Source organism: Dermacentor albipictus, chromosome 2, assembly GCF_038994185.2.
Source record: "Dermacentor albipictus isolate Rhodes 1998 colony chromosome 2, USDA_Dalb.pri_finalv2, whole genome shotgun sequence".
Lineage (NCBI taxonomy): Eukaryota > Metazoa > Arthropoda > Arachnida > Ixodida > Ixodidae > Dermacentor > Dermacentor albipictus.
The window spans coordinates 4,054,856-4,081,237 of NC_091822.1; the positions used below are offsets into that span (position 1 = coordinate 4,054,856).

Here is a 26,382-nt window from a genome sequence, read left to right on the forward strand (position 1 = left end):
TCTCGTTCGCGCGCGTACGTATGGCTGTGGTCCGCTTTTAGTTTTTGGCGAATGCTTAGAAGCATCAAGTTGCGGACACTGCGGTGGGCCAGGGCTTGATGACATTTGTTGCCCAGCTGCTGGTGCTACCGCGACGTACTTGGAGCAACGGTAAGTGTTGTGCGATTACCCGTTCTCTTGCTGACACGTAAAAAACCGGTTGCGCATTCGAGCTGTGGTTGATGTGATCTCGAAATTCGAACGAACACGAAATGGTTGTCGCAGGTCCCGCAGTGATCGCAGTATTCGTTCGTGCCTTCAACACTGCAGTTCCTACGCGTTGCACCGATGTAAAAAAATTAACAAAAAACCAGCGACATCTTGCACGCGCCAGAAATGCGTGCACTCAACTAGCGTGGATGTCGTCCTAGCTATGATGTTTATCGTGTTCTTAAGTCTATTTTTCTCCATCTCTATAGGATTACTATGCTAGGCCCTTCTTATTTACCCATGCAGCGCATTGCTGCATTTAATTACCTTTCTCACTGCTGACCGCGCGCGGGTATGGGCGTACAGGCTTTCATTCGTTGCAGTGAGATAACGAAAGCGTATTTCCTTCACTTGAAGCTTCTTAGTAGCTCCTTTGCGAGCCGTGGAGTTAAAGCATGCAATGCGTACGTGTGAGCGAGCTGGTAAACGAAACCACTTTACTGCTGCCGCTACTGTCACTTTTACGGGAACTTTCAAAATTAAACATATATATATTAGTATGAATCGGCTCACCAAGCTTTATATGCACGTCCGTTTCTTTCGTTCATAGATCATGTGCGTAGCTTTGCAACCATGACCGATATTGTAAAAACAGCAAGAAGACAGATGACACAAGTATTGTGTCTGCTTTAATTGTTGTATGTGCTGTTTTTAGAATATCAACCAACTCCGCGCGGTCGTGCTGTTTACAGCTAAAACGTTTTTTCTTGTTGCATGAGGAGCATTTGCTTCTAATTGTGGCAGTAACGTTGTGCATTGTCCTCGGCCCAGATCGCTGACTGTCAGCAAACTTGTCTAATTTGTTTCACTTTGCTGCTGTCTTTACAGCTTCTGCTTATTTCCTCTGCCTGCACTTATATATTTGTTGTGTTTATCGAGACCTGGCCTGTCTCTGCCTCGTTGAAGACAAATGGACACAAGTACTGGTTGCTGTTGGTTTGTTTGGTTTGCTCAGTCTGAGCGTGGTATGTATATCCATTTGCTAAAAGGGTATGCAGCTGCATCTAATGCAGGTACTGCTCATCTAAAGGTAGATTTAATAAGTAGTGGTTTGAGTGAGAATTAGTTGGTTTGAGTGATGTACGACACCAGAGAGTTATTGTTCTAGAAAGGTGACAAAGCTGGTCCACAAATTTAAGGTATGGAGATGCTTAACCATTTAAGTGTTCTAAGTTGCCATGAAGTATTTCACACATTTAAAATTTCAGTTGCAAAAGACATAGTAGAAAAAGAATCCAGAGGATTTGCTACCAGATGTCTTGAGACAATAAATTGTAGAGAAAGCATTATAGTGTGAGCTGCCAATGATTGTCGTCAGCTCTAACCCATTTTTCTATATATATCACTGTTGCTTCATTGTCTGTTGACGTGCTTGTTATAAACAAAAAATTGAGCTGCATGATTCCCCTGATTTTTCTCGCTCATAAGATACAAATGTTTTCATTTCGGCTGCCTTGGGGCCTCATGGTAGAAAATGAGTGTTTATTAGCCAGTTGTGAGCTTCTAAGATCATGTGCTTTGGGTGTTTTAAAGGATACTACACGTCTGCCATTATAACTGTGAGTGCTGCTGCCTAGCACTCCCACGGCTATGCTTAGTACATATGCGTAGCTATCCAAGAAAATTGACATTGGGACAAGTGCCGTTGAAGCCCACTTGGTAGAGCATTGCAAGCACAAGGCAGAAAACTTGGGTTCAGCTTCGTTGTCTCTTATGCAAAGCATTATCATGAGCTGTCTCCTGGCTTCTTCGTACATCCAGTCAGATAGGCTCAATAATAGTTAGTAATGTGCCTGATGGTGGGTCGTTAATCTGGGTCCTTAGTGCAGCAGCCCAATTCTTTACCCATTAGGCTAAAGATGCATGCATAGCGCGCCAGATTAATCTCATTGGTTCTCTCGTGGCAGCTAATTTTTTCAGATGTTATGCGACACAGAGTTTGGGAATCACCCGTTTCAGCTCAGATGCAACAAAGCAGGTGTTGTGTCTATTTCGGTGAAAAGTGTGTGCAGTTGTTTTGGTTTCTCTGTGTTGACGTAGTGTGCTTTGTATTTCATGTGGTGTTAGGCATTACCGCAATTGCAGCTTCAGTGCTGTGCCCATAAAAGCAGTTGTAGGTAGGTGCTCAGGAGTAACGGGAAGCTCATTCTTCCTCATTCTCTCTTGCATACAGCAGGTAGTGTGTCCAGTTTAGTGCCATGCACCTGCGTGGGGCATTTCCTTGTTCTTATTCTGCTGATGTGTTGTACATAGGGGGAAAAGTCAATCCTCTACATCATGGTTGTACGTGCCACTGAATACAGTGCAGTCTCAGTCTCGCTGCCTTGAAATGTCATAAGAGGCGACATCGATGACAAGGTACAGCATCTTGCTGTACCTTGTCATCGGGCATAGCCAAGGTTGTTGCGGTTGCGCAACCCAAGGATCCTGGAACTTTTTGTGGGACCACTGTACGGCACTTTGTCATAAAGCAAACCCGATCAGGACATGACAGAAGCTGAGAAGGTCGGGCATGTGCTTAAGGATTGCTGACGACGCCTTTAATCTGCTCATGTGCAAAAGCTGCTTTACACTTGATGTTATCTTTAAAGAGTGCCGACGATTCCAGCACGCCAAAAGCCGATGCGTCTTGCAACCATTCGCCAGACTTCCCACTACTGCTGCAACGCCAACGTGTGAAGATCAACCCACACAGCAGCATGCGTCGCCGTCGGAGGATGTGGTGTGAATCGTTGACGTGAACTGGATGCGATGGCACCTGCATTTCTGTTCGCCTATCCCTGATGCTACAACATTTTCAGTCCCCTTCTTACAAGCCATCATTCACCAGGAACTTGAAAACATTGGCTTACGTTCTGTCTGTGCTGTTGCCAATCCCAGAGCTAACAAACGCCCTTCTACTATTTTTGCTCCACCCCGACGCTGCTCTTCGCGTTATCGCAACGCGACTGAGTAGAGAACTGCGGACGACCAGCCGATATGTTTCACCTGCTGCCGCATTGGTCATGTCGCCTGATACTGTCACAACTCGTGGCCCTTAACACCTCGCATGCCAACCAACCTGAGCCGGTTTGATGAAAATGCCCGCAATGTTTCGCCCACCGCCGAATCTAACAGCGCCAACTCTGCTAGGAACATGTGGTACAGTCACTCACCATCGCCGCACGGACACCAGTCTCGGTCACCGCAAACACGTCGCCCATCTTCGCGTTCGCCACAGCCGCGTCGCCTTTCGTCCCCTGTGGCGTTTGGCCGCACCCGTTTGTCAAACTAAGAAATGCAGCCCTCGGAGGTGGTGCTGCATTGCCTCATGCTGCAGCAAATCCTCTGTCTATGCACACAAGGAGAAGTGTAATTGGCGTTAAAATAGACAGCATAGCTGTCCAAGCACTCATCGACAGTGGAGCCCACATACCTGTGATGAGTGCTAGCCTGCGCAGTCGTTTAAAGAAGGTCCTCACCCCAGCAGCTGCCCGAGTGCTTCATACGGCTGACGGTGGAATGCTGGTTCTTGGAATGTGTACTGCAAGTATAGCTGGCCGCCCTACTTCTGTTCTCTTTACTGTGAGCAACATCTTCCCTCACAACGTTATCCTAGGATTTGACTTTTTATCCACTCATTCTGCTCTCCTCCACTGCACGGCCGCCGTTCTTCAGTTAGAACTGCCTCAACTCGCCGATGCTCCGAGCACCGCCAACGCACTTGTGCTCTCTTCGTGATGTGTGTCTGTCACCCGAAGCAGTTACTTACGTCACTTTGACCGCCCAGCCACAGGTTCCTGATGGTGAATATGTGCTTCGCCCCATCATCGATATGCTTTGAACCGGTCACGGTTACTAATAATGACATTGTTTTACCTCTTCTGAATTTCAGCCTGTGCCCTCAAGTGATTCCGGCCAGCATGTTCTTGGACAGCGTTTCTAGTGGTTCTGAATTTGATATTGAGAGTCTGAATTCTGAGAGTGGTTTATTAGTGCCAATCACAGTGCCCAGCTCTGGTTCCTTAATGGACGACTTTGCGAAAATGACTGCACTTAACCTTACCTCTGCACAGGCCAGGGACATATGTCTTCTGCTTGAATCGTACAGTGGAATCTTTGATTTTGGCAACAGGCCTTTAGGCTGAACATCTGTTGTTCACTACCATATAAACACTGGAGACAGAAATCCTATTTGTCAGCGTCCCTATCGTGCATCGCATGCTGAACGTCGAGTCATCCAATCGGAGGTGGCCAAAACGCTCCGCAAAGGGGTCATCGAGCCATCAGCCAGCCCTACGCCTGTCGTCCGTGTGAAAAAAGAAAGATGGTGCCTGGCATATTTTCGTCGATTATTGCCACTTAAATGAGATCACACGAAAAAACGTCTACCCACTACCATGCATCGATGACGCCTTGGACTGCTTGCACAGAGCTAAATACTTATCATCCATCAATCTTCAATCCAGCTACTGGCAGATTTCGGTTGATGAAATGGTTGGAGAAGACAGCCTTCATCACACCGGATGGCTTATATCAATTCAAAGTCATGCCCTTTTGCCTATGCAATGCTCCTGCGACATTTGAACTTGTGATGGACTCTCTTCTGCAATGCTACAAATGGACCACCTGTCTTTGTTACCTTGACAAAGCTGTTTTTTCTCCCATGTTGGGCAGCTGCCTTACCCGACTCACTGCCATTATTGCGGTCTTCTGAAAAGCTGGCCTCCAACTCCACGAAGTGTCAATTTGGGCGCCGTCAGATTACCGTGTTGGGGCACCTCATTGACGCATCCGGTGTCCAACCAGATTCGGAAAAAGTTCGTGCCATACGCAGTTTCCCTGTGCCACATTCTGCTTCTGACGTGCGCTGCTTCTTCGGCCTGTGTTCTTACTTTCATTGTTTCATCAAAAACCTTGCCAACATTGCTCGGCCTTTGACAGATCAAAAAGAAGAACACGCCATTCTCATGGGTCATCATACCTTGCTGATGAAGCAGCGCACTCACACGGACACAGTGAAGACAAACAGGAAAAGACGACACTCGCTGCACTCGCAACTATTTTATTTCAGGACACAAACTTCATATTTATATACCTGCGCACCCTCAGGCGTCAAAGAAAATCAAGGCAAGATTAAAGGCATTTTTCAAAAATCATTTGCCCGCGCATGCTCGGGCATCAAAGATATGGTACCTATCATGGTGTGCAATTCTATCGTGATTTGTTGCAACCCTTACAACCATTTTTATTAAGCATGTTTTTTTTTTCTCTTCTTTTTAGTGTACTTCCAAAAAGGCAACCTCCCCATTGCTTAGATGTACAGATGGCTGACTGATACAACCCTCTCCCCTCTTGTGAATATGAAAGGCTTCGATTATTTCCCTGGTTAGCTGATCCTTGTGGTGTGATAAAACTGTGGTATCATTGTAAAGCAGCCAGCAACCATGTTGTGAGCAGTGCCCCTTAATGTGGGAATGAATGTTTCCCCCCAATGACCTTTTGTGCTCCGAAAGTCTCGTGTTTACACACCGACTCGTTTGGCCGATGTATACTTTTCCACACGATATGGACAAACAGTACACTACAGATGACCTGCACTCGACAAGTTTTTCTTAATGCTTGACTGTGCACTTACGACCATTTACTTTTACTTTAGTTGAAACTCTACGATCCAGTCTGGCACATATTTTTCCGAGTTTGTTAGGCGCTGAAAAAACTACTCGTAGACCATATCTGCCACCTACGTTTTTTAAGTTATGCGCAATTTTGTGTGCATATGGTAGTGACATAATTGTTTTGCTGTCAATCTCTTGTCTGTTGCGCTCTTTCTGATAGCCATTGCGCACATAACGAATCAACTTATAAGCTGATGTACAGAGTACGTGTTTTTCATATCCTGCATTCTTTAGTCTGATAACCTGTTGGCTGAAAGTTTTTTTTATTTTTTCCAGGCAAGACTTAGTTAAGGCCGCCCTCAGGCACGAGAAAGCTATCCCACTTTTTACAATTTTAGAGTGTCCCGAATTACAGCTAAGCAAGGGTTTTTCTGATCGTGGATTGTATGACCAGCAAACGTGGTCCGGAGTGGAAGTTAACGCCAAATCTAAAAACTGTAGCTTGCCATTCTTCGGCAACTCAACTGTGAAAGCCAGTCCTTGGCTGTTGTCCTTGAACACTTTTAAGACTTCATTCACTCTTACGTCCAAAACACCATGTTCGACTATAACCAAAAAATCGTCCACAAAGCGGAACACTTGTACCGCTAGGTCTTTAAGGTTTGCATCTGTCGCTTTTTCTAAGCTACCTAAAGAAATTGTGCTAAGTACCGGAGCTACTTTTGAGCCCATACATATACCGGACTTTTGTGTGTGAGCTCCGGTACTTAGCACAATTTCTTTAGGTAGCATAGACAAAGCGATAGATGCAAACCTTAAAGACCTAGCGGTAAAACTGTTCTGCTTTGTGGACGATTTTTTGGTTATATTTCGAACATGGTGTTTTTGCGTAAGAGTGAATGAAGTCTTAAAAGTGTTCAAGGACAACAGCCAAGGACTGGCTTTCACTGTTGAGTTGCCGAAGAATGGCAAGCTACAATTTTTAGATTTGGCGTTAACTTCCACTCCGGACCACGTTTGCTGGTCATACAATCCACGATCAGAAAAACCCTTGCTTAGCTATTATTCGGGACACTCTAAAATTGTAAAAAGTGGGAAAGCTTTCTCGTGCCTGAGGGCGGCCTTAACTAAGTCTTGCCCGGAAAAAATAAAAGAAACTTTCAGCCAACAGGTTATCAGACTAAAGAATGCAGGATATGAAAAACATGTACTCTGTACATCAGCTTATAAGTTGATTCGTTATGTGCGCAATGGCTATCAGAAAGAGCGCAACAGACAAGAAATTGACAGCAAAAAAATTGTGTCACTACCATATGCACACAAAATTGTGCATAACTTAAGAAACGTAGGTGGCAGATATGGTCTACGAGTAGTTTTTTCAGCGCCTAACAAACTCGGAAAAATATGTGCCGGACTGGATCGTAGAGATTCAACTAAAGTAAAAGTAAATGGTCGTAAGTGCACAGTCAAGCATAAAGAAAAACTTGTCGAGTGCAGGTCATCTGTAGTGTACTGTTTGCCCATATCTTGTGGAAAAGTATACATCGGCCAAACGGTCGGTGTGTAAACACGAGACTTTCGGAGCACAAAAGGTCATTCGGGGGAAACATTGATTCCCACATTAAGGGGCACTGCTCACAACATGGTTGCTGGCCGCTTTACAATGATACCACAGTTTTATCACACCACAAGAATCAGCTAACCAGGGAAATAATCGAAGCCTTTCATATTCACAAGAGGGGAGAGGGTTGTATCAGTCGGCCATCTGTACATCTAAGCAATGGTGAGGTTGCCTTTTTGGAAGTACACTAAAGAGAAGAAAAAACATGCTTAATAAAAATGGTTGTAAGGGTTGCAACAAATTACGATAGAATTGCACACCGTGATAGATAGGTGCCATATCTTTGACGCCCGAGTATGCGCAGGCAAATGATTTTTTAAAAATGCCTTTAATCTTGCCTTGATTTTCTTTGACGCCTGAGGGTGTGCAGGTATATAAATATGAAGTTTGTGTCCTGAAATAAAATAGTTGCGAGTGCTGCGAGTGTCGTCTTTTCCTGTTTGTCTTCACTGTGTCCGTGTCAGTGCGCTGCTTCACCAGCAAGGTATGATGATCACTCACCAACTAGCCCAACTTTCCACTTTACTGAACATTCTCATGGGGCCCGGAGCAGGCTCATGCGCTTGCCGCTCTCATCAGGTTTCTGACCACCCTTCCCATACTTGCCCACTTTGATCCATCTGCACCGACCGAAGTCCACACTGGCGCAAGCGGCCATGGCATCGGCGCTGTTCTCGATCAACAACAGAATGGAACAAAGTGCGTGATAGCTTACGCCAGCCGCCTACTGTCACCTGCCGAGAGAAATTACCCCATCACCGAGTGGGAGTGCTCGCTTTAGTTTGGGCTGTCGTCAAGTTCCGGCCATATTTGTACGGCCGTACATTTTCGGTCGTTACAGACCACCACGCACTCTGCCGGCTGTCTTCCCTCCGGGACCCGACAGGACGGCTTTGTGGCTCCAGGAATTTTCATTTATTGTCAATTACAAGACTGGATGCCTCCACAAGGACACTAACTGCCTCTCATCACCCCGTGGATCCACTTGATCCTTCTGTGCATGATCCGGTGACCTGCGTGATGGCTTTCACTGACATGACTGACATGCGCACCGAACAACAACGCGACGAGTCCTTGCAGTCCATCATTGCTGGAGTGCAATCACTCCGACAGCACTGACGGCACATGCCGCATGTTCTTGCCGTGCAACGGCATCCTCTACCACCGCAATATGAATGCTGATGGCCCTGAGTTGCTCCTTCGCCGTCCTCATCATGTGCAATCTGTTGCTCTTGAACAACTTTACGATGCACCGACGGTGGGACACCTTGAAGTTTTGCATACCTACGATCATATGCAACGCCGGTTCTTCTGGCCAGGTCTCTACTGCTTTGTGCACTGTTATGTCGCAACTTGCGAATTGTGTCAGTGCCGGAAGAAACCTCCTACCACCTGTCGGATGACTCCATCCAGTTGAAGTTCCCTGTGAACCGTTCTCTCGCTTAGGCCTTGACTAACCTGGCACTTTTCCGACGAGGACTAGAGCTCACAAGTCGATTGCCATCGCTACTGATTACATGACACGCTATGCGATAACAAAGGCGTTGCCGACTAGTTGCGCAACAGACGTCGTCGATATTCTCCTCCACGATGTCATTCTCCACCATGGTGCACCTCGACAGTTATTACAGACCGCAGCTGCTCATTCTTGTCTTTAGTTGTCGACGACCTCGTCCGCTCTTGTGCCACTAAGCATAAGCTGTCCACCGCCTACCACCCACAAACAAATGGTCTTATGGAATGTCTCAACCGAACAATCACAGAGATGCTGTCGATGTAGGTCTCCAACGATCACCGCGACTGGGACACCACGCTGGCCTACTTGCCATTTGTGTATAACTTATCCCGAAGTGACACTGCAGGATATTCACCCTTTTATCTTTTGTATGGTTGCAACCCCACTTTGCCCTTTGACATCATAATCCCTTCTGTGCCATGTGTTGCAACTGACCATGCTCATGAAGTCATCAATCGCGCTCACAGGGTATGTCAAGTCACCCGATCTCGTTTATTAGCCCCGCAGCATATACCAAAAGAGTTATGACCGATGCCATCGCGATGTTAAGTTCGCACCAGGTGCTTGGATGCTCCTTTGGTCACCATGTCGTCGGGTTGGCCTCTCCCAGAAGCGTCTCTCTCACTACACAGGGCCTTATGAAGTCCTAAGTCAAGTTAACGACGTAAATTACGAGATTTCGCCACTTCGGTTTGATGCATCCTCAAGTCTGACGCCTGTTGACGTCGTGCATGTTTCGCGGCTGAAGCCATACTTCGCTCGCGATTCTTAGCCTACCATGAGCCGAGACGGCGCTTCACCACCCGGGGGTCCTGTTACGGAAGGATGAAAAAAGAGAGGAAGAAGATCGCAGCACGCTGGCTGCTGCGTGCTATTGGTGGTCAGCCATCTTAACTACTCTGCCTCATCTTGTATATTAACATGTGTACTTTATCTTTATTGGGCGACCACTTCTCGCCGCCTAACAAATGTTATCGCACAGCACAGGACGTGCCTGCATGTAAAAGAAGTTTCTGGAATGTTATCAATGGTTCTGTCCACTGTCTTTCACCGCAACTTGTGTTATCTGATTGCATGTGTGCGCGACGCGAATAATGTGGAACATTGTGGAAGGCACGCAGGTCCCAGTGACTGCTCTGGAACATTCGACGACAGATGTATAAAAGCCGATGCGCTTGACCCGCTCATCAGATTTTCGACGACCGCCGATCGTGTTGGCCGCTACGATCCTTCTTTGAGTGTAGCCTCTTTTGAGGGCACAAGTTCACCCAATAAAATGCTCGTTTCGTTAACCATAGTTTTGCTGCCTTCTCAACCGTCACTACCACGTGACAATATATATTGTAAATACAGTCTTTCTATACTCCCAACATCCCCGTAACAGTACGCTTTGCCTCTGGCATGTTCATGATCTCCGATAGTATATAAAACTGTGATGCAGACTAAGCTTCACAAAGAATTATGTTCCGTCTCTTCCTTACAGGCTGCTGTGTTTCAGCTAAATCTGCTTTTCCTGTGTCCAGTGGTCTTGTCGCTCAATTAGTGCTTGCCTATTTCTGTTACACTGCAACCTCTCTTCTCCTCTCTCCTCTTGTCCTCCTGTCCTCTTACACAGCTGCAAACTTTTAGATTTCAATACTCGAATGATTAATACAAAGATTGATGCTACCATATTATATGTGATGGCTGTCATGACGGCAATAGTTTAGGTGGACTTGAAACTAAATGAAAAAACAAAAACAAAACGGGCATGTGTGAGTAGGAATAACTTCCTTGTGACAAAACTGGCTCCATGCTAAACTTTGCCTCAAGGAAATTGGTCTTAAAAGTCTCAAACCCATTTGCGCATACTGCATAAGCCAAGTTTTCCACTCGTCAAAACAGCAGCCGCCACAAAGTGTTAGGAAAGAGGCAAAGAAACCATGCCTTTGCATTCGTACTCTCCTCACAAAGCTTGTGTCATATATGCAATCACTCACCATACACAAACACATTGGTCAACACTGCAATGTTTGGAAGAACCCGAACCAACACTATGTAACCATTTACCTGCAGTATGCCTCCTGTAACATGAATCCCCACTGTGCTTGGAATCTACATAATTTTTTTTTTATTTCTCAGGCATTTGGTGGTAGAGGCCAATGCATTAGACAGAAATCCTGCTACACTGCAGCAATGTTCAGAATGTAGTATGAGGTACTCTGTCTGGCTGGAAGTTGAAGATAGAAATTATATTAGTCATTAAAATATAGTAGCCAGTATTGAAACTACACATGCACTCAAGGCTGAGCCACATAATGAGAACACGGAAGAGCAGACACACACTTGAGCTGCATTGTGTAGCTTTACCAACAAGCCCAGCTGTACACTGAAGTAAGGCACATTTTGGGCTAGTCAGCTCGTAGCTTCAGCAAAATTTTAAACTCTGCGAGGAAGACAGGACATGAACAAAAACATAGATGCATGCACAAAGTGTAGACTTCCGACTGGCTTTGTTTGGTGAAGGCAGAGAGTTTATAAGGTTCTTCAAAATGGCAAAACAAAGAACATTCGCAAAGAAATTGTGCACGAGGCAGTGACAAAAAATAGCAAGGCCACCTGTGCATTAAGAGTGCAGTAGAGTCCCAGTGTGCCCATCTAAGAATTCTATTTCTTTCCTTGACAGGGATCAAGAAGGTGAGCTAACTTGTCACACCTTTTAGCGATGTGGAATGCCTTGACGACTTCTCTTTCTGTTCATGAGTTTGCCTTCAAAAGGAATTTATTCTGTTCCTCATAAGGCAGGCAGCTTTTGCTGCCGCAGCTCCTGCACTGCAAGAGGAGATTCTCAAGGAAATAATTAAAGTCTTAGATGGGCACATTAAGACTCTCCTGCACTCTTAATGCATACATGGCCTTGACATTTTTCGTCAATACCTTGTGCACAAATTATTTGCAATTGCTCCTTGTTTTGCTATATTGAAGTACCTTACATATTCTTTGCTTTCGCAAAATAAAACCAGTTGGAAGCCTGTGCTTTGTGTGTGTCTATGTTTCAGTTCACGTCCTGTCTTCCTCGCACAGTTTAAAATTTTGCCTAAGCAGTTGTATAGCTTGTGTATACGATGAGTAATTAATATTATGATGACTGCAGCACAGCAATAGTCTAGTGGCATAGTGTCGACATAGTATAGAGACGGTACTAAGTTAAAAATTTGGAAATGCCATAAATTGTGCAATCAACCCTTATCCCTCGGTTTCCTACAGCTGCAGAGCACTTGACCACTGCAGCAGTCAGGCATGCTGTATATTGGGCAGTGCCAGGAATTGCGAGATCGAGACAGGCTGCCACTAGAAGTTCCTTGGGCCAGGTGATAACTCAAATACATCCAAATATTTCTATATTTCACTATATAAACCTTTGTAGAATGAGGAACTTTTCAAGGGTGAAGTTGTTTCACACAAAGGAAAACTGTTACTAAATAGTGACCAGTTCCTTTTGTTTTGTAAGCCAGATTGCATGTATTTGACATTGCTTATTGACTCTTAATTATTCTCACTGTCCAATACAAGCATGTGCACTCACATATGTTTTCAAACAAAACTATTGTGTGCAGCCATGTTTGTGGTGGAATAAAATTGGTGCCAATACAGAGCTTTGTGGCACACCAGATCTTACTAGCGATCGCGAAGAAGAAAGTTAATTAGTAGTTACAAATTGGTACCAGTTAGTTAAGAATTTACTAAGCCAATTCGTAGTCCTATCAATTCGAAGTTTACGGTCGTTTGTGTATCGGACCAAGCCGATGTCCCCTGGCCTGGGCGGTCCCTGGCGCTTCACCTAGTGGTGGCCTTTGAAAATAGCAGCGTGGCACCAGTGGTTGCATCAGGATCTAGGCTCATGAAGATAGACAGCAACATGCACAGGGCAAGGAGTTCGGCGGCCTGGTACTCGTCACAATTGTGGAGAACACTATAGTTTTTGTGAGTCCTAGCCCCTACCTAGGGTACCAGTCCGTGCACTGCGTGTGTGTGTCTATATATATGTGTGTGTGTGTGTGTGTGTGTTGTGCAGGATTGCTCGTTGGCAGCACGTGCTCATGCAGCAGCTGACGGGCCTTCGATGTGTTTCGCCCTGGTAGTGCAGTCGTCTTTGTGGTTCTAGAGCTGCGCTGGCATTGCCCAAGAACAGGATATATCGGCATGGCGCAGAATCGCAGAGTGGGGGCACTCCATTCTATTCCCACTCCATTCCTTCAGAGTTGTGGCTTATGTGATTCCAGTCCTTTTGTCGGAGTTCTGACAGTTGAACCATTCCCACTCCTTGACTGGTCGAACTAATCTACTCCAATCCTCCAATTACAGTAAATAAAATGCTTTCTGTATAATTACTTACTACTTGCGCCCTGATGCGATAGCGTAGAGGTAGAGCATCTGCCTCATATGCAAAAGGACTGTGGTTCAAATCCCGGTGCCACGCAATTTTCCACTGGATAAAAAAAAATCCACATGTTGATACAGCTGTATAAACAGGCCTGGTGGCCTGACCCCGGTGACCAGAACCGGTAATGCACTCCCTCACCAGAGCAGGATTGGCCACCTTGGTGCAGTACTTGGGCACAACCTTCTATATGAATAGAACAATCAAACCCCGGTCCTCAGTCCCCAGCAGCTACAAAGCAACTGACCATTGCGGTGGTCAGACCTGTGATGCAGCAGAGCGTGCTAAGAATCTCTGGATCTGGACAGGCCGCCATTGGAATCTGAACAATGTTTAACGCTAGAACGTTTTCTAGTGAAGAGAGTCTAACAGTGCTATTGGAGGAATTAGCGGGCATTAAATGGGATATAATAGAGCTCAGTGAGGTTGGGAGGACACATGAAGCATATACAGTGCTAAAAAAGCGGGCACATGCTGTGCCACCAGGGCTTAGCAGAGAGACGAGAACTAGGAGTGGTATTCCTGTTTAATAAGGATATAGCTGGTAACATACAGGAATTGTATAGCATTAACAAGAGGGTGGCAGGTCTTGCTGTGAAACTTAATAAGAGGTACAAATTGAAGGTCATACAGGTCTACGCCCCTACATCTAGTCATGATAACCAGGAAGTCGAAAGCTTCTATGAAGACGTGGAATTGGCGATAGGTAAAATCAAAACAAAATACACTATACTGATGGGCGACTTCAATGCCAGGGTAGGCAAGAAGCAGGCTGGAGAAAAGCCAGTGGGGGAATATGGCAAAGGTTCTAGGAATAGTAGGGGAGAGTTATTAGTAGAGTTTGCAGAACAGAATAATTTGCGACAGAATAATTTGCGGACAATGAATACCTTCTTCCACAAGCGGGATAACCGAAAGTGGACGTGGAGGAGCCCGAATGGCGAGACTAAAAATGAAATAGACCTCATACCCTGTGCTAACCCTGTCATCACACAAGATGTGTACGTGCTCGGCAAGGTGCGCTGCAGTGACCATAGGATGGTAAGATCTCGAATTAGCCTAGACTTGAGGAGGGAATGGAAAAAACTGGTACATAAGAAGCCGATCAATGAGTTAGCGGTAAGAGGGAAAATAGAGGAATTTCGGATCAAGCTACAGAAGAGATATAGGGCTTTAACTCGGGAAGAGAACCTTAGTGTTGCAGCAATGAACGAAAATCTTATGGGCACCATTAAGGAGCGTGCAATAGAAGTCGGTTGTAACTTCGTTAGACAGGATACCAGTAAGCTATCGCAGGAGACGAAAGATCTAATTTTAATACCACCCCTTATACATAGCTTTCATTGATTACGAGAAAGTGTTTGATTCAGTCTAAACCTCAGCAGGCATTGTGAAATCAGGGTGTAGACGAGCCGTCCGTAAAAATACTGAAAGATATCTACAGCGGCTCCACAGCCACCATAGTCCTCCATAAAGAAAGCAACAAAATCCCAATAAAGAAAGGCGTCAGACAGGGAGATATGATCTCTGCAATGCTATTCATAGCGTGTTTACAGGAGGTATTCAGAGACCTGGATTGGGAAGAAATGGGGATAAAAGTTAATGGAGAATACCTTAGTAACTTGCGATTCGCTGATGATATTGCCTCGCTTAGTAACTCAGGGGACCAACTGCAATGCATGCTCACTGACCCGGAGAGGCAAAGCAGAATGGTAGGTCTGAAAATTAATCTGCAAAAAACTAAAGTAATTTTTAACGTCTTGGAAGAGAACAGCAGTTTACGATAGGTAGCGAGGCACTGGAAGCGGTAAGGGAATATATCTACTTAGGGCAGGCAGTGACCGCGAGTCCGGATCATGAGACGGAAATAATCAGAAGAATAAGAATGGGCTGGGGTGCGTTTGGCAGGCATTCTCAGATCATGAACAGCAGGTTGCCATTATCCCTGAAGAGAAAAGTGTATAACTGGTGTTCCAGTACTCACCTACGGGGCAGAAACCTGGAGGCTTACAAAAAGGGTTCTACTTAAACTGAGGACGACACATCGAGCTATGGAAAGCGAGCTATGGAAAGAAGAATGATGGGTGTAACGTTAAGGGAATAAGATGAGAGCAGATTGGGTGAGGGAACAAACACGAGTTAATGATATCTTACTTGAAATCAAGAAAAATCGGAATGAGGAGGGAAGGCAATCGATGGTCATTAAGGGTTGTGGACTGGATTCCAAGAGAGGGGAAGCGTAGCAGGGGGCGGCAGAAAGTTAGGTGGGCGGATGAGATTAAGAAGCTTGCAGGGACGACATGGCCACAATTAGCGCATGACCGGGGTAGTTGCTGTTTATTCAAGCATTTTGCAAATGTGGCTCGCTTTTAAGCGCCCCTTCTTATGTCTAAAAAAAAAGAAGAGAAATGAACATCCAGTATTCTTATTTAACTTTCACTAAGCTTATCGTATAGCTCAGTGTTAACATATAGGTCAACATACAGTATTTACAGGTGAGGTTACAGAAAGCAGTTATAATTGACAGTAAACACTGCTTGGATGGTGAAAAACATGGGAATCAGGTCATTTTATTTTCGACAATTTTTTTTTGGCATAGGAGGCTAACCAAATGGTGATGTAGCAACACTGTAAAGACTGAATAAGATGGATGTGGAATGCCTTGATGACTTCTCTTTCTGTTTTTTATTTTGCCTTCGAAAGGAATTTATTCTGTTCCAGATAAGGGAGGCAGCTTTTGCATCTGCAACAGAACATCGGTGGATGTTGTGTGAAGCACTTTTTCCATGCTTTTTTCACTACCTGATTAAGGTAACTTTCTTGGTGCTTCATCACGCAATTTATACAATCAACTTCCATTAATTCTACCCTCACGAGACTGACGGGTCGAATTAAGATGCAAAAACCTGCTGAAGCACCGTTGTTTCATTTGGCAATATGTGCTTGAGTAACAGGCCTCTGAAATGAACGTGCATCAAATTTCTATTTGTCCACAGTATAAAACTAAAGTAGAAAGGACTTGACTCCAAACAAAAGTAGAAACTTACGCGGACCTCATTTTTTAGAATGGCAGCTGATTTTCTAAAGCCAGCTTTGCTGTATTACAGCCATGATACAGTAAAAGCTCGTTAATTCGAACCGCAAGGGGAAGCCGCTTCAGTTCGAATTAACGAAAGTTCGAACTAACGAAAGTGAAGGAGGGCAACAGTACACTGCGATTAGGAAGCAGTAGGGCATGTCAGAAATTTGGCGTGTCAGAAAGTGATGCCGTGTGCCGCGGGCACACGCGATCTTCAAGTCGAAGTTCTGGGTCCGACTGTTCCACACCACCGATGTCCACCGAAACGAACGTTAGCCGAGGCTTAACACCATCCCAATGAATCGCGACGGCCGATACCTTCTAAGCTGAAAACAGAGGTGCACAACCGATGAAGACTGCCGAGACAAAGACGCTGAACATGTGAAGGTGGCGAAGGCCCTGATTCGTTGGTTCTTGATTGCAAGCGCAGCTGCCACGTACTTGATTCGCTGTGTTTTGGAGATTGCCGTGCCATCTCCGCACAACATTAGCAGCTGTACAAGGTTTGCAAAGCCTCTGAGATTCGCATCGGGCAAGAAGTCTCCGAGGTTACGTAGAACGGAGAGGCGGCAGCCGCCGCTGCCTTCTGGCTGACCCCGCATCGGTTAGATTTTTGTCCGATTTCGCCTTCTCTCGCCGTTCTCTCCGTTTCGGAGGCAATACAGCCTTGTGTGTAGGCAGTAGGCGCGTTTCTCTGGCCGTGTGCCAGGCGAGCGTAGTTCGAATTATCCGTGAGGGAACCTTCTCGCATTCGAATTAACGGACTTTCTCATACATAGACTTCTATGAAGCTTGGCTGGACCAAATCGTACAGTTCGAATTATCCATAAATTCGAATTATTGAAGTTCGAATTAACGAGCTTTCACTGTATGTGGTAAAGCATATGAATGCTACAACCACGGTTTTAGTTTCGCAATCTATTGCACAGCTAGGCAATTTTCGTCTCAATGTCCTTCAAAAAGAAAAAGTGTTTGTTAGAATCGGATAAGTACCACAATCAGACATTGTCAGCTACCGTTACTGCTTGAAAATCTTTTTCGGGTGGGTCAAAAATAGGCATTTCAGAGAGGAGATGGCATTTGTTTAACGCATTCACTGTCCCCTAAGCTCCACTGAGACATGCGCTGCCACTAAAAGGGGTCATTATAGGGGTCTGGTCAAGTTCGCATTATCCGGCGAATGCCAGTTTTAGGATCGAAATGATGAATGTTTAATCCCATAGAAATGCATGGGCGTCGGCCAGGTTCGAATTAACTGAAAAAAATTAATTAACCGGAGTCAGATTATTGGAAGTTTACTATACACCCTTTTCTGTTCTCCGAGAAGTTGCCATTTTAATATGTAGTTTTCTTCCATCAGTGTGGCAATGGTGCTAAATTTAGCATTTGTTTGGATCATCCATTGTTCCAAGGACAAGCTACAAAGTAGGGGCACACTTTGAGACTTGAAACATTTCCACATGTAAAGGAAGGGCATGTTAACATCTGTACAATTAACATAAGTTGGCTGTATTGTCTGCATAGCATGTGGTTGCTTTTTTGGAATGTGGTCTTTCTGTAAAACAAAGTTGCATTTGTTTCAAATAAATTGCTGAACCATTGCTTGTGTGTTTTCCTGTGCCCTCTGCGCTGATTGCGCTTTTGAAAGTGCAGTGAGCAACTGCAGACTGAAATGCACAAGGCTTCACTTTATCATGCCAGGAAGCATTTTAGCTTGACAAAAGAGCCTTAACCCCTTCCATGCACACACTTTTTTTGTATAAACACATCAAATGAAAGACAGTGGCCTCTTCTCATGTATTTTAAAGCCTGGCGGTGTTAAAGACAGAGTGAAGTTGTACAAATACAATTTACTGTTAAGTATTGCTGCTAAAACCTCATGCTTGTGTATAGTATATGCATGCAGTGCTGGCTATGCCGTGGTAGAGCCGTGAAACAGCTTTCACCACACTGCTTGCTATAGCATTGCTGTGTTCTGCAACCTGAGGTCAAAACTATAAATCTCTAGAAGTTCAGCAGCACAATTGACAGCTATTTCCGTATGTTCGATGCACTCCTGGCCAGGGACTTTTCGTCCTGTAGGCAAAATAGATGGCTGCCTCGGACGCTGTTTTGGAAAGAGTGCAGCATACCTCGAAAGCTTGCTCACAATGCTTCACCAGCAGGTTTTGCCGGCGAGAGTGGAGGGGGGCACAATAATTTGACTTTACATGGTGCGGCACAATACCTTTAAATGCTGCTGTTTCTGGCTTCCATTTACTATGACCTGCTGGTGCAGCTCAACATGGAACAACCCCATTTCACTAAAATTCTGAATTCTTCTACCAACATGGTGTGGTGTGGCTATCTATGATCACTGTATAAAACCGGGGCAAACAGCATGTCTAAAAAGTACAAAAGCTGGTATAACTGTAATGAATGACCTGCAGTCATCCGAAATGTGCAAAATCGCATAAATTGGTCAAACTCAAACACTGCAGAGTTTAAGTAGTCCTGGCACAATTTTTTTCTTATGCGTGTGTAGCTGTCATTCAGTTAACTACACTACAAAACTTCCAATTCCTTGTATGCGCAACAAATATATTCTTAACGCCAACATTTAAACATGTGCCAAAGGCAGTGTGGCCCCATAATCTGGTGACAACATTGCATGGTAGGTCACAAACAAATGATGCATGCTGCAGTTGTGCATCAGTAAGCCATACCATTATTAGGTCATTGAAAACTGAGCATGTTAGGACCACTATGCAGCACAACATTGGTCTTTCTGTCTTGGTGCACACTGTGGAGTGGGTGCATGTTAAAAACATCAGCCGAATAAAGTTAAGCCGGAGTCCGCAACTATGGCATGCCTCGTTATCGTATCATGGTTGTGACTTATAGAACACTAGAATTAAATTAATTTTAATTTAGATGTTTGAGGAGAGTCATAAGAAAATTTATTTAGTGAAGCAAGTCTTGGCACACATAAAGAATCGCTCAAAGCACACGCAGCTTTCAGTGGCATGGTGTGGTCATAAAAGTTGCCATTTGGAACCAGATTAATATAAAAAAATTCAGTCCAAAAGTTAAATGTCAGTGCTCTTTTACATGTAAGCATGAGGGACACATCTTTAAAGGCATCATCTAAATCATGTGGAAGTATTTATTGGTGAATATCAAATGGCCCTACATCTAAGGAGGTTATAGAGTGTTATGATAACAGGAAGCCACAAGATTTTTGTTGTGCACTCTTCCTATAGAGACAATATAGGGCAGCAACAAAACAGTTGGGCCTAGTGAAGAATTCATTCAAGATCCTTGCCAATTTGGCAGGTTCACTATGATTAGAGGTAATGAAGGCCAAGCAGGTTGAAATGCATGCCCAAACCTCTTCAGCATTGCATCACTTATTTCAAATAACTTTCATTTTGTCATTTTGCCAGATTAAAAGTTCTCAAAAACCTGCTTGACTGGTTTCAAGAACTTTTCGAGAACAGTTTGGTTCCATTCAAATGCAGCATTGTCAGTCTTTAGTGAACTAGACGCATCTTTACTGATATGCAATTAGGTAGGTCAAAGCAGGTGCTGTCAAAGTGCATGTGCAAGAGTGTTTGGAGTGGGCATTCCTGGGTTATGTTGCCAAGAAGGGAGTTTTGAGCTTAACGCACACAGCAGCTATAGTGTATGAAAACCAGCACATTACTCATTTTTTAGACACCGCAGGGCTTGTGCTATACTGATCATAGCCTATTTTAATTTCTACCATATATTGCCCTTGTCATGACAAGTTATTTTTATTGTCCTACAATATATTCCCTCTGTGTACAATCAACATCTCTGCCAAGGACAACAGAAACAGTATGATTGGAAACGGCAGAATTCTCCATCTGCGGAGGTGGCTGGCTGATTGCCGTATTAGATGCTTTGTGAGCTGGCATTGATATGTAAACCTCAACTCATCTGCAAGCATACAAAATAGGCTTTGGGATACTTTTACCACAAGAAGAGAGACTAGAATGACTGTTGCCTGTGACATATGGCACATACCCATGACGAGGGATTCCCCATGAATACAACATCAAATAGCTTTATATTCCCACTAACCTGATAGTACATAACACTGACAAAAATAAACAACAAAGTAACTGAAAAACGAACAGGTCTACTACGATTGAGCCACAAGGGGAAAGATGGAAAGATTTGTGTTAATTGTATGGAAAAAATGTGCCTAAGATGTCATCTTCCCAGCAGCAACAATAATATATATTGAGTGGGCACGGTGGAGCGGCAGCCATGCAGTCGCTCAAAATCCCGATCTTGCTTTTTGTGCAGTTTATCGCTCGGTCTGGCACGTGGCTACAACCTTCGGGTCCAGCGATCACCGGCTGTCCATTACCAGCGTTGCTGACGGTCCCGATCTTCGATAACGCGTCCTCATGTCATCACTTCTACTTTACCGGGCACATCCCTTCCATGGTCAGCGGGTGGACAACACTGCTGGCGACTGCAGCGACGCAGGAGGATATAAGAGCACTGGAAATCCTACGCCCCTTCAGTGGGCACGGTGGAGCGGCAGCCATGCAGTCGCTCAAAATCCCGATCTTGCTTTTTGTGCAGTTTATCGCTCGGTCTGGCACGTGGCTACAACCTTCGGGTCCAGCGATCACCGGCTGTCCATTACCAGCGTTGCTGACGGTCCCGATCTTCGATAACGCGTCCTCATGTCATCACTTCTACTTTACCGGGCACATCCCTTCCATGGTCAGCGGGTGGACAACACTGCTGGCGACTGCAGCGACGCAGGAGGATATAAGAGCACTGGAAATCCTACGCCCCTTCAGTGGGCACGGTGGAGCGGCAGCCATGCAGTCGCTCAAAATCCCGATCTTGCTTTTTGTGCAGGTTAGTAAACCCCCCTCTCTCTATTGTAAGCGGACTAGCAACGTCTGCCTGCTGCTCCTACCGTGCCCAAGTGTGCTCTTTCAGTGCTTGTGCGAATGCGTATTTGTTACGAAGCTCTTAATGTGTTGCGGTGACGTTGAACTCAACCCTGGTCCTACTAACAAAGAAATACTTGATGCTATCACTAAACTTTCTGAAAACGTTGACCACCGTCACGTTGAGCTCAAGGCAGCTCTCGACGACTTAAAGACAGAGCAGGAGGTCTTAGTACAGACCGTCGCTAACCTATCAGTAAGATTATGCGCGGTTGAATCCTTTGTCGAATCATTCGACGGTTCTGCAGCTCTTAATGACGCACCACGTCTAATCACCGAAGCTGTCAGAATGGAAGGCCAGGCACTCAATTCTCGACTGGACGATCTTGAAGACAGGTCGAGACGAGATAACCTATTGTTCTTTGGAATACCGGACTGCCCGACTGAGACATGGGCTCAGTCAGAAGGCCTTGTTCAAGACGTTTTGTCTCGTCACCTTAAAATACAAATTTCTGACTCGGAAGTTTCCCGAGCACACAGATTAGGATCCTACACAGATAAAAAGACTCGGCCAATTATCATCAAGTTTTCGTCGTCTAAAGTCAGGGATGCAGTCTGGGCGCAGAAATATAAGCTAAAGGGGACTGGTGTATCAGCTAGCGAAGATTATTGCAGAGCTACGCGAAACTCAAGGAGGAAGCTAACAGAATTTGCAAAGGTAGCCGGGAAGACGTACTCTCTTCGCATGAATAAACTGATCATGGACAAAAAAACGTACGTGTACTGCTCAGTAAGTGACAGCGTACGCGAAATTGCTCCAGCACGATCAGTGGATACGCAAGATAGCGCTGGTACTGTAACTGCACGTGCTGGCACTTCCAGTGCATCATAGCTCTGCCCGCCCAGATCCTGCGCAAGAGACGCCTCTATTTTTCTTTCAAATATACGGAGTATTCTGAATAAACGCGTGGAATTGTCTTCCGCTATTGATTCCTGCTCTGCTGATATTGTTGGTCTAACGGAGACTTGGCTTTCTGCAAAAGTTAAAGATGAAGAAATTTTGGACTGTGAAAAGTGCTACAAATTTTACCGATGTGATCGTGATTACCGGTCTGGTGGTGGTGTTCTGCTGGCGGTTACCGATAGTCTTGCTTCCCATGTTATTCCAATTGTATCCTCGCTTGAGCTTGTGTGTGCGCGCGTGCTCATTGATTCTCGCGAAATAATTTTTTGTGTCTGTTATCGGCCACCAACTGCATCATTATCATTCTGTAATGAACTGCACGATGTTGTCAATCAGCTGTTCGTCAGATACCCAAAATCGCCCCTCTTCTTACTTGGCGACTTCAATTTTCCTGACATCAGATGGGAACGAGACTTGGTTTCCTTAAAACACAACTCAGCTGAAAGCAAAGAATTTTTAACTTTTTGTCACGACTTCAACTTAACTCAGCTCGTTCACTCTCCCACTCGCATAACTTCCACTTCCGCTAATATTCTAGACTTAATACTTACTACTACACCCGACCTAGCTACCGGCTTAACTCATTCACCGGGAATTAGCGATCACTCGATAATTCACTTCACTCTACGGGCAAAGATTTCTAAGAAGAAAAAAACTAGGGTCATCCAAGACTACGGCAAAGCAGATGTAACCGGAATGAATGCGGAATTTCAGGTCTTTGCTGATCAGTTTTTCGCCGGTTTTGAGCAGCGGTCGGTTGAGGACAACTGGTTGCTTTATAAAAACAAACTCTTGTCTCTTATTGATCGTTTTGTACCTAAAAGAAAAGTTTCATCATGTACTCGCTCACCATGGTTCAATAACATGTTAAAGCGCATGCGCAACAAAAAGAAGCGGATATTTCGACGCGCAAAATTCACAGCCAGAACAGACCATTGGTCTTGCTATCAAAAATTTAACAGAGAATTCTGTACTGCGCTCTCAAAAGCCAAGAAGGAATTCTTTGATAAAACTCTTCCTTTGCTACTTCGTTCTAATCCCCGTAAATTTTGGAGCATTATTAACGGTACTAAAAGGACACACATTCAGTTAATCCAATCTGATGTCCCAGTAATTCAAAGCGAGTGCTGCAATGTTCTGAACAATGTGTTTGCTTCTCATTTTCATAAGAGCACTCCCACAGTATTACCACATATACCAAAAACCAACTTCTTCCCAATGGATTATATCGCTATTGATGCAGTTGGTGTCGAAAGGCTGATTGTTAACTTAAAAGTGTCTTCGTCGGCCGGTCCAGATTGTATTTCATCAAAAATGCTGAAGTGTACACAAGTTTATTCTGCACTGATATTGTCAAAGCTTTTTCAACAGTCATTACAGATGTCTACACTACCCTCTGATTGGAAGATAGGGAAGGTGGTCCCAGTGCATAAATCTGGTGATGTACATTCTCCCAATAATTACCGCCCCATATCATTAACATCCATTCCAGTAAAAATCCTAGAGCATATAATATACTCGCACCTCGTTGAATTCCTTGAGTCCAATTCCTTCTTCAGCATTTATCAGCATGGATTCCGTAAAGCAGTTTCGTGTGAAACGCAATTGTTATGTTTTACTAACGACTTGTTTATTAACGCGGATCATGACTTTGATACTGATTGCATATATTTAGACTTTGCTAGGGCATTTGACTCCGTTTCACACGATCTACTTATCTTCAAGCTTAATCAACTTAACATAGACCCCAATGTACTTGCATGGATTAAGGAATTTCTCTCTAACCGTAGTCAGTATGTGACAGCTAACGACTTCTCTTCACGTAATTCTGCCGTAACATCTGGTGTCCCGCAAGGGTCCGTTTTGGGCCCTCTGCTCTTCTTGATTTATATTAATGATCTTCCTACTTACCTTTCTTCCTCAACTGTCCGACTGTTTGCAGATGACTGCGTGGTTTACCAGAAAATTACTAACCATGACGATTATCTCAATCTGCAACGTGATCTAGATAGGGTATTTGAATGGTGCAGTCAATGGCTCATGACACTTAATACAACTAAATGTAAAAGTATGCAGGTTTCTCGCCACAGCACTAATCATTGTCCGCGTACTTACCACCTCAATAATATGCTATTACCATCTGTTGACAGCTATAAATACCTTGGTGTTCACATTTCTTCTAATCTATCGTGGAATACGCATGTAGAATATGTAACTAACAACGCCAATCGCATGCTTGGTTATCTGCGTCGAAACTTTTTTGATGCCCCATCGTCACTGAAGTTAACACTTTACAAAACCTTGGTACGTTCTAAATTAGAGTACGCATGCGCCATATGGGATCCTACTCAGACTACACTCATTCAAACTCTTGAAGCCATTCAGAATCGCGGCGCACGTTTTATGTTGTCGAATTATTCACGTCATTCCAGTGTCACATCTATGAAGAAAACCCTAAACTTGCCTGACCTTTCGTTGCGTCGAAAGTCATCTCGCCTCAGCCTTTTTCATAAAATTTATTATAACAACGAGATGAAAGACGTTTTGTTTCATCCACCTCATTACATTTCTTCAAGGACCGATCATCGCTTCAAGGTGGGGCTACCTTCTTGTCGCACAAAATTGTGTAATGACTCTTTTGTTCCTAGAACAAGTGTCGCATGGAACCACCTTCCCTCCACAATCGCCAGCATTGCTGATGACCACCAGTTCAAGATCGCTTTACAAGACGCCTTGTAATACTTCTGTTTTTTTTTGTTTTGTTTGCTGCACGTCTTGCCATTTCTTTCCCACTCCTTTCTGTAGTGCCTTTGGGCCCTGAAAGTATTTTAAATAAATAAATAAATAAATAAATAAATAAATGATCATGCACAAACTAGCATTGCTCTTCAGGCACACCCCAGGCTGCTCACACCATCTTCTACGAGATTTGAAGCCCAACAGGCAAAAGGGGTGAATACCTTCAGCATAACAGAAGAAAGTTATTCTATTCCGTATCCTCACATGAAACACAGCAATATTGTTACAAGCCATTTTCACACATTGAAGGCATCAGAAATGTGATGAAGACAATTGAAGCACTCATGTTCTTATTTCCATTGCAATACAAACCTACACTTGGTCATATGAAGGTGCATGTGCCAAATTCAACCGTGTACTATTATGAGGCACATGGAACAGACATTCCAAGGAAGTGAAATATTTGTAATGCAGTTTCATTTCATTTCATTTCATTTATTTACTCTCAGGGCCGTTCGGCGTTACAGAGAGGAGTGGGTATACAAAAATGCAAATGGCTATACACGAATACATTTTTAGTAGGAAGCTTAATGAAGGTGATCGTATACAGCAGACTTGAAGACTTCGGGTACTGCGATGGACACGACGGAGGCAGGAAGGTGGTTCCAGTCCGCGCTTGTCTTCGGAACAAACGAATCAAAATAAAGATTAGTCCTGCAGCTTGGCACGCCAACTTTGAACCGGTGGTCCATGCGGGATGAAAAGTAAGTAGGAGTAGTAAAGAGTGATTGCTTAAGAGGGGTCAGAGGTGAAATATATTTTGTGAAAGAGGCATAATCGAGAAATACAAATGGTTACTAATGGTTACAGTTACTTAATTTGTCCAGTCAGAAGAGCAATGCGCGCTAAATAAAAAAAAAAAAAACCTACAGGCCCACTATACAATGCTTTTGCCAAACTATATCCAAAACTTCAATCTGTGCAAGTCCACAATGACCAGGAAAAGAAGTAAACAAATTTCTTCAAGATGGAATGAAAAAGAAATGTTGCGACAATTGCGAAATAAGTTCTGTGCTTTCTATTGGCACAGGGATAGACAGTCGGTGGGCACAATTTGAACTTGAACTCATGGCAGTGTTGCAGGGGCAAATACCACTCATACTTCCGAGAAGCGTCAGTTACAATGCTGAGTTGGAAGGGAAACTTTACAAATACTTGTTCGGAAGTTCAAGCATCTGACCAGTAAGTAGTTGAGCATGACTAGGGGAAATATGATCA

At 44.4% G+C, this 26,382-nt stretch overlaps 1 long non-coding RNA gene across 3 annotated transcripts; it reads left to right on the forward strand.

Moving 5' to 3' along the window:
• LOC135902156 (uncharacterized) lies at positions 1 to 25,891 on the forward strand. 3 transcript variants are annotated; one of them, XR_011511947.1, is made up of 4 exons: positions 1 to 150; positions 1,078 to 1,214; positions 20,797 to 21,366; positions 25,715 to 25,891. It is a non-coding gene; the product is annotated as an uncharacterized lncRNA (long non-coding RNA). The 3 variants fall into 3 exon arrangements; XR_011511948.1 differs by having other exon boundaries at positions 25,718 to 25,891; XR_011511949.1 differs by lacking the exons at positions 20,797 to 21,366; positions 25,715 to 25,891 and adding exons at positions 12,230 to 12,333; positions 13,038 to 15,882.
• Positions 25,892 to 26,382: the final 491 nt, after the last annotated feature.